General features: G+C 38.8%; 1 long non-coding RNA gene across 1 annotated transcript; it reads right to left on the bottom strand.

Annotated features, from left to right (window-relative positions):
* Window positions 1–3,752: 3,752 nt before the first annotated feature.
* On the bottom strand, window positions 3,753–4,638 carry LOC104219128 (uncharacterized). Its single transcript, XR_011401788.1, has 2 exons — window positions 4,321–4,638; window positions 3,753–4,042 (listed from the first exon to the last, which is right to left on the bottom strand). It is a non-coding gene; the product is annotated as an uncharacterized lncRNA (long non-coding RNA).
* Between the last annotated feature and the right edge of the window lie 10,839 nt (window positions 4,639–15,477).

Raw genomic sequence — 15,477 nt, 5'->3', positions numbered from 1 at the left:
AAAAATAAAAAGTATTTAAGCATATATAATGAGCATCGTAAAAAATTAATTAGAACAATTTGTTCGTAATAATAGTTTTAGTATTAATAACAAAAATTCAAAAATTTATTTACACAATTCAGAATGAAAGAAAATAAAGGTTATAAAATACATATTTCATGCACGTAATATAAAAATACTTATTTAAATAAAAGTATTTTTATAATATACATTATATATTCTTGAAAATTATGCTCAATTATATTATTATGTTTCTACCAACTTTCCGACGATATAAAGTTATGTCACCGGAAAGCAGGGCAACTATCTGTATAGGGTAAAATATGTTATGTTAAGTCATTGCATAAGAGGGTGACACGTGGAACCGAAGGCAGGGGATAGCTAAGACCGAAGTCAACTATTTCATTTTTACCGGAAAGAATAATGCTCATAAAGATGAAATACATGCCTGTCACCCGGTAGCATTTAATGAATAATATTCTACAAGCTTTAACATAATTGAGCATAATTTTCAAGAATATATAATGTATATTGTAAAAATATCTTTATTTAAATAAGTATTTTTATATTACGTGCATGAAATATATATTTTACAACCTTTATTTTCTTTCATTCTGAACTTTGTAAATAAACTTTTGAATTTTTGTTGTTAATACTAAAATTATTATTACGAACAAATTATTCTTATTAATATTTTTACCCTGCTCATTATTTTGTTATTCCAACATTATATATGCTTAAATAATTTTTTTTTTAATTTATGAATAATATTTATTTATTCTATAGATAAGTCCATAATATAAATTAAAAAGGCAAAAATCATATATTAAAAAGTTTTTTAAAAAAAATAAAAAGAAGATAAATGTTTATAATTTAAAGGGTAAAATAGGTATTTTGCAATCCAAATTTTGGAAAATCTAGTTGAGTGACTTTCTGAGTGCTATATGCATAGTTCAGTGACTTTGTTGTTACAAACGAAAGAAAAGTGACTTTAGGAGGTAACTTAGGATAGTTGAGTGAACATTTGAGTAATGAACTCTTAAGTGAAATGTGCACTTTTGATCCTTAGCTTGTGAACCTCTGCAAATTTAATGAATTATTGACTGTTAAATCATTTATCACCATGTGTCATATTTTTTAGGGTAATACAGTTCTAAAATAATCTAAATATAACATATATTTTATATAAAAGAACCAAAACACACATTTTAATGAAGTCAATGTTAAATATGCTTACTGACATATTACAAGCTCAAAATAAGAATTCATCAATAACGTAGGGATCAAAACTGCTATTATCCCTGAACTGAATACTTGAAGTACAAATATTTTTAAATCCTTTAAATTATAATACATTTTCTAGCCAACCCAAATATAGTAACTAAAAACATATATATAATGTTATAGTAATACTTTGATGCTGATCTTACGTCATATAATAAACCGTATATATTATTGTACATACTAAAATGTCAAAATCAATTCTTTTTGTGAAATTATTTTATATTTTATTTTCCTAAAGCTTGGAGTGGCGACAAAAAGTGCTAGCAGGTTTGGTCAAATTTCAGGGAAATTAAAAGTGCTTATTTTTTTAAAAGAAATATTTATTTTTAAAAAATGCTTATTTTGCTTAAAGTCTTTGGCCAAGCTTTTAGGAACAAATTAAATCAGTGCTTTTGAGTAATAGCAAAAATTGAAAAAGTAACTTTGTCCTATAGCTTTTCCCTCTAATATTGGCAAAAGTGCTTTCAACTTGATTAGTCGAACACAAATTGTTGCTCTTCAAAAGTATTTTTTTCAAAAAATACTTGTAATTAAAATAGATTTTTCAAATAAATAAGTGGGTGTTTGGACATAAGAATTGTAAAATAAAAAAAGTGAAAAAAAATTTCAAACGAAAATGGTATTTGAAATTGAGTTGTGTTTGGACATGAATATCATTTTGGGTTGTTTTTGAATTTTTATGAGTGATCTGAGTGAAAATTTTGAAAAACAACTTTTTGGAGTTTTTTAAATTTTCGAAAATTCCAAAATGCATCTTTAAGTGAAAATTGGAAATTTTATGAACAAACGCTGATTTCAGTAAAAAGTGAAGAAAAAATTGAAAAAAAAAAAGAAAAAATTTCTTATATCCAAATGGGCTCTAAATTTCAAAAGTTTAGCCAAACAAGCTATTACTCGAATAAAAGTAACGAATGAGGGATAACCTAGACTTTATAAGATTGTCAGATATTTAATAAAATACTCCCTCCGTTCACTTTTACTTGGCATGTTTTGACTTTTCATGTCTCTTAAAAATGAAAATCTATTTTTAGTATACATACCAAGTAAAAGTGAATGAAGGGAGTAATTAGGAAAACAACTTAAGCAGGTGGGATGTCTATTGTGGGAGTGGTACATAGCAAATTAGCAGGTTACTAAATGTATCTATCTATATTGTCAAATTCTAGGGCGAAGTTAGACATGTGAATTGAACTTTTAGGGACAATAATTATCACCGTTTAGGCAACAATCTTTATTTAACAACAAAAGCCTACATTTGTGTTTCCTCCATAGCCGGATATCCCAAAGGACAAAATTGACCTTGCCAACCAAATTTATGAAAAGTGAATTACTCTTTCTGGAGTGGAATTTTATACTTTAACAACTTTTTTAACCTACTGTATAATAAATGTTTTACTTTATCATTGAGACATTTTGAAGAATTAAGTAAATGTATTGAAATGGTCGAACATCAAGTAGAACGAGGAGTAATATTCTACATGTAAGTTGTAACGTACCTCTATACCTTTTTGACATTCACTCCAGTATTACTTTTAATACTTTAACAACTTATCAAAAGAAAAGAGAAAAAGAAAAAGATGGGAACACGTGTCGTTTCAAAGGTCCCAAAATTCCACACTTGATTAGGTCAAGTAATTTAAAGTTTCCGAAGAAATCCAAGGTGTTGAATGGTATATATTTTAATTTGAGAAAATTACAGTAAATGAAGTTTCGCTGCTGAATGAAAGAGGCAAAGTTATGACATCAATAATGCCAGAGCTGAACCTCTATATGAATGTAAATAGGGTGTTGTAGTGTTGCTTGTTTGACATGTCATCACATAATTAATTCGATATATATTAACTTGATTTTTCCCAATACACATACAAATTATTCTATAGAGGCGAGGTGGAAGGTCCTCCTCTATTCCTCTATTCTGTGTAAATTTTTTTGGTTTGATATAAAAGAAAGGTGCCACCTATGACGTAATTAAGAAATTTTTTGTTTACAGACTGTTCTGAAGTAGAGATCATGGTCTAGTTGATGAATTGTTAGGATATATTTTAATAATAGCCTGGTCATGGTCTTGGGACGAATTCATAATTTAAATTTGTTGAGTATAAATTTTACTTTTTATTATGGAACCATCATATATATATGTACAGTTACGAATTTAAAGTTTGACATATGTTGGTTTAGTTGAACCCATTGATTGTATGTTTCTTTCCTCATTGCTTTGGAATTTCAAGGACGTACGAGGTTCATAGCTGAATTACTAAAAACTTGTTTTGGCTGTAATATAGGACGGAAAAATATTATTCGCATTTAATGTCGCATGTATGCAAATTAAAATATTTATTTATAGATGAAATAGGCGAAGCTAACTTGCCAGCCAAAAGCGTGTAATCGAGGATTCGTAAAACAACAAGATGTCTTTGTTGAATTCCTATTGGTTGTATAACATAACCATAAAACGGAGAAGAAGTAGGTGGTAGATAACTTGAAGTTTTCCAATTAGTAACTGATCGGAGATAATTGAAGGAAACATTAGAAAAAGAGGAAAATGACAGAAAGGGAGTAAACAAATACAGCACTAATCAAACTCTTCACTTTCACCTGAATTGCCAACTACAAAGAACCATTTATTTATTTGGTAAAAGATTGGGAAAAAAAAAAGTGAGACCACATCCAATAGCACACATTGTGGTAAATACATATTTCTAAGCCCTACAAACGTTTCCGCAATTGCCAAAGCATTTATCCAGATCTGCACCCGCATCTGCCAAATAAAAAAAGAATTAAATAAAATTCCACTACACTGAATGGTTTAAAAGAATATTTCTTTAATCAATAAATTCATATAATTGTAATTGATTAATAAAATAAAATTTAAACTTTAACTCAATCTCGAAAGCTAGTTAATGATATAACCTATAACGAGATAACGATATTTTTTCACTATTTCACACACTCTCAACCAATGTGGGACTCTAACGAAAACAAATATGTGTAAATTAAAGTAGAGGGTGAATCATAAACGAAAATGAAAATTTATACCAGAGCGAGTGGGAACACAGAGCTCTAAAGAACAACCAATCTTGCAGTAGTTTTGGTATTCAGCAGCAGAACGAGGAATGCACTTGCTTAAACACTGCACATAACAAGGATTATTGCTGTTTGGTGTTACACCAGCTTGAAAGCTCAAAATAATACATTGATTGTAACAGCCACCCCAACAAGCATAAGGGTTATCTGCACTAACATTATGCACTTGTTTTCCTACTACAATCAACACTATCAAAAGGGTAACAAAAACACTAATTCTCTCCATTGCCACTTTGATCAACTTTTCTTTGTTTGATTTTGGGCATGATTGGGAAAGGTGCAGAAGTGAGATATATGTATAGGTGGAAAGGCCAACTAATTCGGTGCCTATTTATTCATAGGGTATTTATTGCATTGGTCACTTGCATTTTATTTCTCTTTTCAATGGGGAACCAACTCTTTAGACATCTCGACACGTTAATAGTGTTGGAGACAACTTTTCTTTTTTCTGCACTCGAGGTTTACGCGTAAAAACCTCGAGCTCATGCAATGAACTTGCTACTCTATTTCAAGTACAGTAGTAGTTGCAGCACTATTATTTGCTTGCTCCCACCTTCATTTGGATTTTTAGGTGACACAATTAATTAATTTCATTATATAGACGAAGCAGGAGTGCTTCTGTAACCGACCTTTACTGAAATTATATTTTTGCTATAAAGTCGGCTTGTTCGTTATTTATATGAGTTAATATATTTAATTTTTAAACAACGCCTCGTATCATTAGGAATATCATTATATCTTATAAGGAGTATATAAAAAAAATTCATATTAATTTTTATTGTAGGACTTTATTTGCACACCCAATATTTTTTACACACAATCAAATTTAGTCATTCATCAGACAATCTTATTTACCTCAAAAATTAATGCGAGTAACAATTAAATTTGATTTGCGATTTTAAAGATATGTGATTTAGTTCAATACCAATTAATAATCAAGGAGTATAGTATAAATGAAAGAAATGAGTAAATCAAACCAGTGTTGCTAGGCAGTATCGACCTCGAGCCAAAGTAACCTCGAGATGGACCAAGAACAATAAAGCAAGAATAATAAAGCTAAATGACAATTCTGATGAACAATGAGGGAAAAAGTAAGAGAGTATATTCTTTGCAATGATTAGATGGTGTTTACAAATGATTGAGGTCCCCTTTATATAATAGGGGAACCCTAAATAAGGTACATTTCTATTTACAGTAAAGAATTTTATTGGGACAACTGTCTAACCGCCTAGTACGGATTCATACGAATCCACTCCGGGATTTATACCATAATCTTGGGGACGTGGCAGGAATCTCGCCTATTCTGTTACGAACCTGTAACGGCATTATCTCGGGGTTGAGCATACTCGTCTTCGATATTCATCGCTCACTTCGATCTTCGAGCATCGCACTCTGTCTTCGAGCTTGAGTCTGGTCCATCGAGCTCGAACTCAACCTTACCTGAACTCGGGCTTAAGGCGACCCCTCGAGCCCAGAAAATCAGGCGTACCTGATTTCGACCGTATACAGATAGTCTCCATATTTTAGAATATAATGATAAGAAACGATTTGAACCTCGATTTTCCGGAGTCTCTGACGATGACGTCATTCCCATGATGTAGGCGCTCGAAGTGACCAAAACGTCTCGTTGGTTCGCTTTCCCAAACTATTAAATGCATGCCAATAATGGTCAGCCACTAGCGCTGTCGAACCGTCACTGCTCATCTATAAATACGGGGCTCCTTCTTTGAATTAAAAACTTTACTTCTTCATTACTTTTACTCTGATCACCTTTTCTCTTCATCTCTTTCTCTCATCATCCGCTTACACCGCTCCTTTAAGTGCCGGAAAAATGCTGAATTCCTAGAAAACACCACGCTCCGCTACCTTCTGTATCTCTTAGCTCAAAACTATGGCCAAAACTTCTAAAACAGTCCCCCAGAAAGAGAAAACATCATCTTTTTCTTCTTCCCGGCCTGCAAAACTGGTGGCGCCGGCCCTTCACTAAATCACTCCCGGCCCCTGTGTGATAAAGATGAATTTCAATATTGAAAATCCCCCCAAAATCCCAGGCCAATGCGAACACGTATCTCGATATATCGGCTCGATATCGAGGAAGCACCTTAAGGCCATGAAGAAGGACTGCGGTTGGGGAGACGAGGTTGTGGTATAGATCCCCGACCCCGAGGAAAGTATCACTACTTACGTGGAGGGGTTCTTAAGTGTTTATACTTACCCCTTCACACTGGGTCCCCTCGATCGGGTAGTGATTGATTTATGCAAAAGGTACAAGGTTACCCTCGTCCAGATCTATCAGTTTGGCATATCGTGATTATGCTGCGTTATTTCTCCAACAAGGCCGAGGGATTGGAGTTTACTCTCAACCATCTCATTCGGTTGTATCGGCCTCATCTGTTTTGAGGGCTTATCAAGATTCAACGTCAATCAAAAAAAGCCTTCTTCGCTAGTAATGACGAAGATAAAGATCGAGGCTAGATGAGCCGGTTTATTAGAGTGAGGACCTTGGATGTCATCCCTAGGGGAAAAATTCCATTCCCGGAGAGATGGAACTTTAATCGTAAGTGAAGTCCTTTTTCCAAATACCTATTCATATTTCGCTTTCGTGTTTCGTAATGCCTTTACCTTTTCAGCAGATGTTGCTTGAATACCCCACGCGGTCCCCGACCTCGAGGGATGGGTCCAAAAGTTAGCTGCAACCTCCTCGTACGATGAACGCAAATGGCGCGAATTATCGAGGGGCAAATGGAAGGCCAAACATCATGGTAAGTTATCTTCCCGGGTTTTTGATACTTTTCATTTATTGGTTATGCCACCTCACTTATGCTTGTTTGTGCAGGCATCAGAGATGTCTCCGAAATGAGGCCAGCCCCGCCCGGAGAAGAGACCAAGTCCTCGATTCCGAAATTGGGGAAAGACAACAAAAGAAAGAGGGCTTCGAAGCTCGAAGATCCCCAGGATGAGAGGTCCCCTACTCGAAAGCCAAGGAGGAAGTTTATCCACATGGACTTGTATCCAGCCATCCAACATCTGGAAGATGAAGCGAACAAAGGAGAAGAGTTGGCGCTGATACCCCGAACTAGGAAACCAGTCGAGTCTGCCAAGTTCTCCAAACCTGAGACCTTGCCTCATGGTGAAGGAACTCCGAAGAAAGACTCGGGCAAAGCCCTCAAATCCCCCGAGATCAAGATCATTCCCCCTCCTTCAACAAGTACGTCGGAGGAGATAAGGGCTGAGAGGGCCGAAGCTAATCAAAGCGCCCCGAGTGAGGAGCTCGGGGTCGTGAAAATGGGTCACTCACCTTTTCTACCATCTTACTCTGAGGAGGCGATAAAGGATGCTCGGGCTCCATGAACGCCCGACCCGAGAAAGGTTCTCGAAGAAGATCCTTTTTGGGATTGTTTCACCGGAGTTGACGATGTTGTCGACCTTAATGATGCATCCACCCTCTTCGAAGAGGCTCAACGTCTCTTCTCTCGGGTAAACACTAACTTTTATTATTGTAATTTTCTTTTTTCTCCCTTTCTTTTGACTAACATGTATTTGTTTTATATGTAGGCCATCATCAAGTTCAGGGCCGAGATAAGCCAATGTGAGGCCGAGCTTAGGAAGGCTTCGGATGAAGAGAAGGCCTGAGGCTCCTCTATATCCAAAAGGAGGAAGAGCTCAAGGACTTTCGAGCTGACCTGCCCAAAACTCGAAAAAACTAGGCCGAGCTAGACAAGCAGGTAACTATGATTTTAACAGAGTATGGTCTTCTTGGCCTTACTGCAGAGGCTAACACTTTGATCTCAGTTGCAGCAAAAGTTGGAGATGATTAGGCAGCTCTGGGGCGAGGTCGATCAAGTTAAGGCTGACTACCACCGATGGAAAGAGAACATGGATCGGCTCATTGCTGATAAAGAAGATGCTCTAGCCCAACTGGCCTCAGCTGAGACTCAGCTTCGAGGTATTAAGGTGAAGAATCTGGCCCAGGTCAAGAAAATCGAGGAGCTAGAGGCAAAACTTGCCAAAGTTGGGGCCGAAGTTGCAGATGTCAAGGCTGAAGTTGAGAAGACGAAAGCTACGACTGATAAGACTATTGCCGTATACTTAACGGATGCCGAGGCTATAAGCGGAGCTAAGAGAGGCCTCCGACTGGAAAAACCGGAGTAATGATTTGGCCAAGTGCCAAGCCTGGAGGGAGACCCTCGAAGAAATCCACGCCCGAGGATTCGACCTCACTGAAGAAATAGCCCAAGCAAAGGCACTGGAAACCGATTCCAGGTTTCTCGTTTCTTCTGATGATGAAGATGTTGTTAGTGGTTCTAAGGGCGTGGAGATGGAGATGGAGTCCCCGAGGAGGAGATTCCCAAAGATGCGGCTCTTGAGGATGCAGCTCCCGAAGATGTGGTTCTCGAGGATGTGGCCCCCAAAGTAGATTAGGTTTTTGGCCTTTCGTTCTTGTTTTTTTTAAGGGCCCCTCGTGGGTGTTGTAAATATCTTTTGTAAATATCTTCTATAAATATAAAGAATTCCTTTGCTTCATCTCTGATTCCGCATTGTCTTTATTTTGTGAAAAAGAAATTTGATAACTTCAACGATCAAGTGAACATTGGCTCGGATTCTTAATATAACAACCCTTAGGTTTTTTAGTGATCAATGGGCGATCTTCGAACTTATAATAGAATACCTCTTAAGGTTTTTTTAGCCCTCGAGCTATGCTTAAATCGATTTGGTGCGAGCTCGGGATGATGGGATTTTTGAGTCTGAGTTGAGTGAGAATAAGGTCTCGAACTCTACATGCTTCGGCTCTTAAGCTCTTTTATATTGGCCATTAGGCTCTTCTAGGTCGGCCCTTAGGCTCTTTAAGTTGGGCCAATTCGGCCTCTAGGACGGCTATAATTTTTCCCTCTTTTCGGCTAAAAGACTTAGTGAAAATTTTTCTATGCCTTAGCATGTGTTTTTTGTACCCGTTGGATTTTTCAGAGGTTCGACCGATCGGAACCTTATTTGTAATTTTGTTTGTGTAACGATAATTGAATGCCTCTTGAGTCTCTTTCGAAGGCTAATGTTATCGAAGCCTTTAAATTGTTCGAGGGCTGATTTTATCAAAGCCCTTTAGCATTTGCTTTTGCCGTGGGTAGCCTGATTTAACTAGTTTTTTCAAATGTGTTTGAAGGCCTTTAATTTATGGCGGAAGTCGCACGTCTCCGAGCTGCATTATTTCGGCTGTGGCCTTTTTGTATGACTGTAGTCTTTAATATGGTCGTAGCCTTCGGGTATGTCTCTTGGACTTGTTTCACGATAACCTTTCGAACTTGTTCGAAAGGTTAGTCCTCGAGTATGATGTCCTTGGCCTTTATATCGAGGGGATGCCTCTTTGAGGTCTTATGAATTTGAGTTTTCGATGACTCGGATGTGCTAACTGTCGACGACAGTCCTCGAGTATTCGGGGTGTATTTGCATTCTGACCATTGAGCCATTTTTCATAGAATTATAAATATGAAGCTCGTATAATAGTAGACTTCTTCAAGACACAAAGTGTTTTGATATAGAAAGAATGCTTCTTTGAATACCCGATACACGCGTATATATTTTGCCGTTGGGGCTCGACTATTCTACATGGACACAGTTCATCTGACCGTTTGGTCCATTACAAAGTTTTCCTATCGAGGCCCTCTTTGGCGTGAAGTATTTTCCTCGAAAATATAATCTCCGAGGGTGATTTCCCCCAGTATTCGAGGTTGATTGAAAAGAAGCCTTGGATACTGTTGAGTTCTCCTTAGGTAGCACATAGTTGTTGCCTCGTTAAAAACCTTGCTGGTGAAACCCATTTGGGAAAAAATCTGATCTAAGGGAAAAAGAGTGCAACGCGTGCTTTAAAACCCAAGGTCTTCGGGTGGAAAGGTGCCCTCAGCATCGATCGAACACCTGCGATGAGTTAGCCTTAAATTTAAATGAAAAAAGGAGAAAATTATACCTTAGCAGTAATATCGTTTGAGTAATGATACATTCCAATTGTTTGATAATTGCTCGCCTTATCATGCCAAGTTTGTAAGATGCTTTGCCGACAAATCCGATGACTCGGTACGGTCCTCCCCAATTCGGGTCTAGTTTCCCTTCATTCGAGTCTCGAGTATTGAGGGTGACTTTCCGTAGAACTAAGTTCCCGATTCTGAAATATCGAAGGTTGGTCCTTCTATTATAGTATCTCTCGACTCTTTGCTTCTGTGCGGTCATCTAAACAAGTGTTGCTTCTCATTTTTCATCCAATAGCTCGAGGCTAGTATTCATAGCCTCGTGATTTGACTCCTCCGATGCATGCCAAAACCTGGCGCTGGGTTCTCTGACTTCGATCAGGATTAAGGCCTCAGAGCCGTATACTAAGGAGAACGGAGTAGCCCCCGTACTGGACTTCGATGTCGTTCGATATGCCCAAAGGACCTCGGGTAGAACTTCTCTCCATTTTCCTTTTGCATCGTCCAACCTTTTCTTTAGGTTTTGAATGATAGTTTTGTTTGTTGACTCGGCCTGTCCGTTCCTGGTTGGATGATATGGTGTTGATAAAATCCTTTTTATTTTGTATGCTTCGAGGAACTCCGTTACCTTACTGCCGATGAATTGCTTGCCATTGTCTCACATGATTTCGGCGGGTATCCCGAACCAACACACGATGTTGTACCAAATGAAGTCGATAACTTCTTTTTCTTTGACCTTCTCGAAGGCTTGTGCTTCCACCCACTTGGAAAAGTAGTCAGTCATAAACAAAATGAATTTAGCTTTACCTGGTTCCATTGGTAGAGGGCCGACTATGTCCATTCCCTATTTCATGATAGGCCACGGGGACATGACTGAGTTTAGTCGCTCTCCGGGATGATGAATCATTGGTGTGAACCTTTGACATTTATCACACTTTTTAACAAACTCCTTAGTGACCTTTTTCATGTTATCCTAGTACTACCCTGGTCTAATATCTTTCCGAACCAAAGACTCGGCGCCAGAGTGATTCCCACAAATACCTTCATGGATTTTTCGTAGAACATAATCGGTGTCCCCTGGGCCTAAACATACGGCTAATGGTCCATCAAACGTCCTTTTGTACAATGTTCCATCTTCATCTAATTTAAACCTAGCAGCCTTGGTTCGTAAAGCCCTTGACTCTTTGAGGTCCGATGGGAGTTTTCCATTTTTCAAATAGTCGATATACTTATTCCTCCAATCCCAAGTCAAACTTGTAGAATTTATCTCGGCATGACCCTATTTAATCACAAACTTCAATAAATGGACGACAGTCCCCGAGACGATATCATTTTCTTCAACCGATGACCCCAAATTAGCAAGTGCATTGGCCTCACTATTATGTTCTCGAGGTACATGATCTAGAGTCCACTCCTTGAAGCGGTGCAAAGTTACCTACAGCTTATCCAAGTACCATTGCATCCTATCCTCTCAAACTTCAAAACTTCTGTTTACTTGATTAACCACCAACAGTGAATCTCACTTGGCTTCAATGACTTCTGCCCCCAAGCTTTTAGCTAGCTCGAGAACTGCAATCATGGCTTCATACTCAGCCTCATTATTAGTCAACCTAGAAGTTTTGATAGATTGTCTAATGGTACTATCTGTAGGTGGCTTCAAAATGATGGCAAGCCCGAGCCCTTTCTCATTCGAGGCACCGTCCGTGAAAAGGGTCCATACCTCCGATGATGTACCTGATCTTAGCAAGAGTTCTTTCTCCACTTTGGGTACGAGGGTTGGCGTAAAATCATCCACGAAGTCAACTAGGATTTGAGACTTGATGGCCTTACGGGGCTGATACTCGATATCGTACCCGCCAATTTTGATGGCCCATTTGGCCAACCGGCCCGATAGTTCGGGCTTATATAAAACATGTCGAAGGGGGTAAGTGGTTAACACACATATGGGATGACACTGAAAATATGGCTTTATCTGTCTAGATGCGCTTATCAATGCAAGTGCTAATTTTTCTAAGTGAGGGTATCTAGTTTCAGCATCTCTTAGTGTTCGGCTTACATAATAAATAGGGAATTCGTACCTTGCTCTTCTCGAACTAGTATGCCACTTACCGTTAGCTCGGACACTACCAAATACAAGTAAAGCTTTTCATCTACCTTTGGGGTGTGAAGCAAAGGCGGGCTCGATAAGTATCGTTTCAATTCTTCTAAGGCTTGTTAGCACTCCAGGGTCCACGCGAAATCCTTTTTCTTTTTAGCAAGGAAAAGATTCTATGACTTCAATCCGATGACTCGAAATGAATCGACCCAAGGCGGCTATTCGTCCTGTTAGCCTTTGCACGGCCTTCACACTATCCACGATTGTGATATCCTGGATGAACTTGATCTTGTCAAGGTTGAGTTTGATACCTCGATTTGATACTATGAAGCCAAGGAACATATCCGAGCCGACTCCGAAGGCACATTTTTTCGGGTTAAGCTTTATGTTGTACTTCTTCAAGATTTTGAATGTTTCCTGCAAATGAGTTAAATGGTCCTCTGCACGGAGGGACCTAACCAACATATCATCAATGTAAACTTCTATTGATTTACCTATATGTTCCTCGAACATTTTGTTAACTAGGCATTGGTATGTAGCTCCTGCATTTTTTAGCCCAAAGGGCATTATGTTGTAACAATAAGTTCCAAACTTAGTGATAAATGAAGTCTTTTCCTAGTCCCCCGGTTTCATATGAATCTGATTTTACCCGAAGTAGGCATCGAGAAAGGTAAGAATCTCGTATCCGACCGTGGCATCGATCATGCGATCGATGTTGGGCAGTGGGAAAGAGTCTTTAGGGCATGATTTGTTTTAATCCTTATAATCTACGCACATTCTAAGTTTGTTTCCCTTTTTAGGAACTACGACTACGTTGGCTAACCACTCGGGGTATTTTACCTCCCGAATAGACCTATTTTAAGAAGTTTGGTTACCTTATCCTTTATTAACGCATGTTTTACCTCGGACTAGAGCCTCCTTTTTTGCTTCACTGGTTTGAACCGGGGGTCGATGCTTAGCTAATGTGTTGTTATTTCCGGCAGGATCCCTGTCGTGTCTAAATAGGACCAAGCAAAGCAATCCATATTATCAATAAAAATTAAATGAGTTTTTTCCTGAGTTTGGGGTTAACCCCGTTCCCAGGTATACCTTTTTCTCGGGCATGTACTCGATCAGTATGACCTGTTCCAGCTCCTCGACCTTCGACTTGGTTGTGTCTGACTCTTCAGGAATTACGAAAGTTCAAGGAGTAAGAAAATACTCTTCATCTTCGATTACTTGTTCCTCTAACTCGATCGGGGTTGGGATTGGTGATTGCTATTTGGATGTATGCTTATCTTTGGTGCTTGACTTTTTCGAAGTCGAAGGCACTGGTACCGGTATCACCTCTTTGACTGCAAACATCTCCTTTGCAGCGTGTTGTTCTCCGTAAACAGTTTCACACCATCCTCTGTTGGGAACTTCATCATTTGATGAAGGGTTGAAGGTACTGCCCTCATGTTGTGGATCCATGGCCTCCCGAGGAGCACAGTATATCTCATGTCACCTTCGATGACATGGAATTTTGTATTTTGGATGGTCCCGGCTACGTTCATGGTAGGATCATCTCCCCCTTCATTGTTTCGCTTGCCATGTTGAAGCTATTTAGGACCCGGGATGCAGGTACAATCTGATCATGTAGGCCGAGCAGTTCTACAACCCTCGATCTGATTATGTTTGTTGAGCTACCTGGATCTACTAGAACACGTTTAACTTGAACTTTATTTAACAACATAGAAATTACCAGGGTGTCATTGTGTGGCTGAGATATGCCTTCCACTTCCTCGTCATAGAATTATATGACATCCTCGGGCACATAGCTTCGGGTTCATTTTTCTCTAGTGATCGACACCTTGGTGCGTTTGAATACAGGTCCTTGTGGGATATCGATACCGCCAACGATCATATGGATTACATGTTGTGGTTCTTCTTGCTCATTTTTTCTTGCATCTCTCTCCCTAAAGTGGTTCTTATCTCGATCATTGAGAAATTCTCTAAGGTGACCCTCGTTGAACAACCGATCTACCTCCTCCCTTAGCTTCTTGTAGTCTTTGGTTCTGCGGCCATGTGTGCCATGATACTTACACATCAAGTTTGGATCCCTTTGGGAAGGATCGGTTTGTATAGGCCTGGGCCACCAGATGTCTTTGATTCTTCCAATGGCTGACACGATCCCCAATGCATCTATACTGAAATTGTACTCCGATAATCGAGGTGCTTCCGTGGGGTCGGTATGTTTATCGAACCCATTCTTACTCATCAGTCCCTGAGAGCTTTGACCTCGATCATTTCTTCAATCATTCCAAGGAGCATTACACCCCGAGCCGTTATTTCTCCGATCAACATATGGGTGATATCGTTCCTTGTTGGATCTTTATTACCTATCTATATCCTTCGGGGGCTTAGCTGCCAACATGTTAGGATGAACTGAACATGAGGGGGCTCCCAACTAGTCATCCTCGACCCTAATCTTAGATTGGTAATGATTATGTACGTCCGACCACGTCACAACTGGGTACTCGATCAGATTCTGCTTTAATTATCGAGACGCGATCAAACTCCTCTCATTCAAACCCTGCATAAAAACTTGTACCGCCCAGTCATCCAAGACCAATGGTAATTCCATTCGCTCCATCTGAAACCGGGATACGAACTCCCTTAGCATCTCATCATTCCTTTGTCTTATTTTGAAAACATTTGATTTCCTTGTCGCCACCTTTATGGACCCGGCATGTGCTTTTACGAAGGTGTCTGCTAACATAACAAACGAATCAATAGAGTTCGGGGGCAAGTTGTGATACCAAATCATGGCTCCTTTCGACAATGTTTCCCCAAACTTTTTCAACAATACTGATTCGATCTCATCATCATTCAAGTCATTTCCTTTGATCCCGCAAGTGTATGAAGTAATATGCTCGTTAGGGTCGGTTGTCCCATTGTATTTGGGTATATCGGGCATGCAAAACTTTTTAGGAATAGGCTTCAGAGCCGCACTCGGAGGGAACGACTTTTGTATGAACTTTTAGCATCCAAACCTTTCAAGACCGGAGGTGCCCCCGGTATTTGATCAATACAGGA

This window comes from Nicotiana sylvestris, chromosome 8 (genome assembly GCF_000393655.2).
Source record: "Nicotiana sylvestris chromosome 8, ASM39365v2, whole genome shotgun sequence".
Classification (NCBI taxonomy): Eukaryota; Viridiplantae; Streptophyta; class Magnoliopsida; order Solanales; family Solanaceae; genus Nicotiana; species Nicotiana sylvestris.
This window is presented reverse-complemented; position numbering and strand designations above follow the sequence as displayed.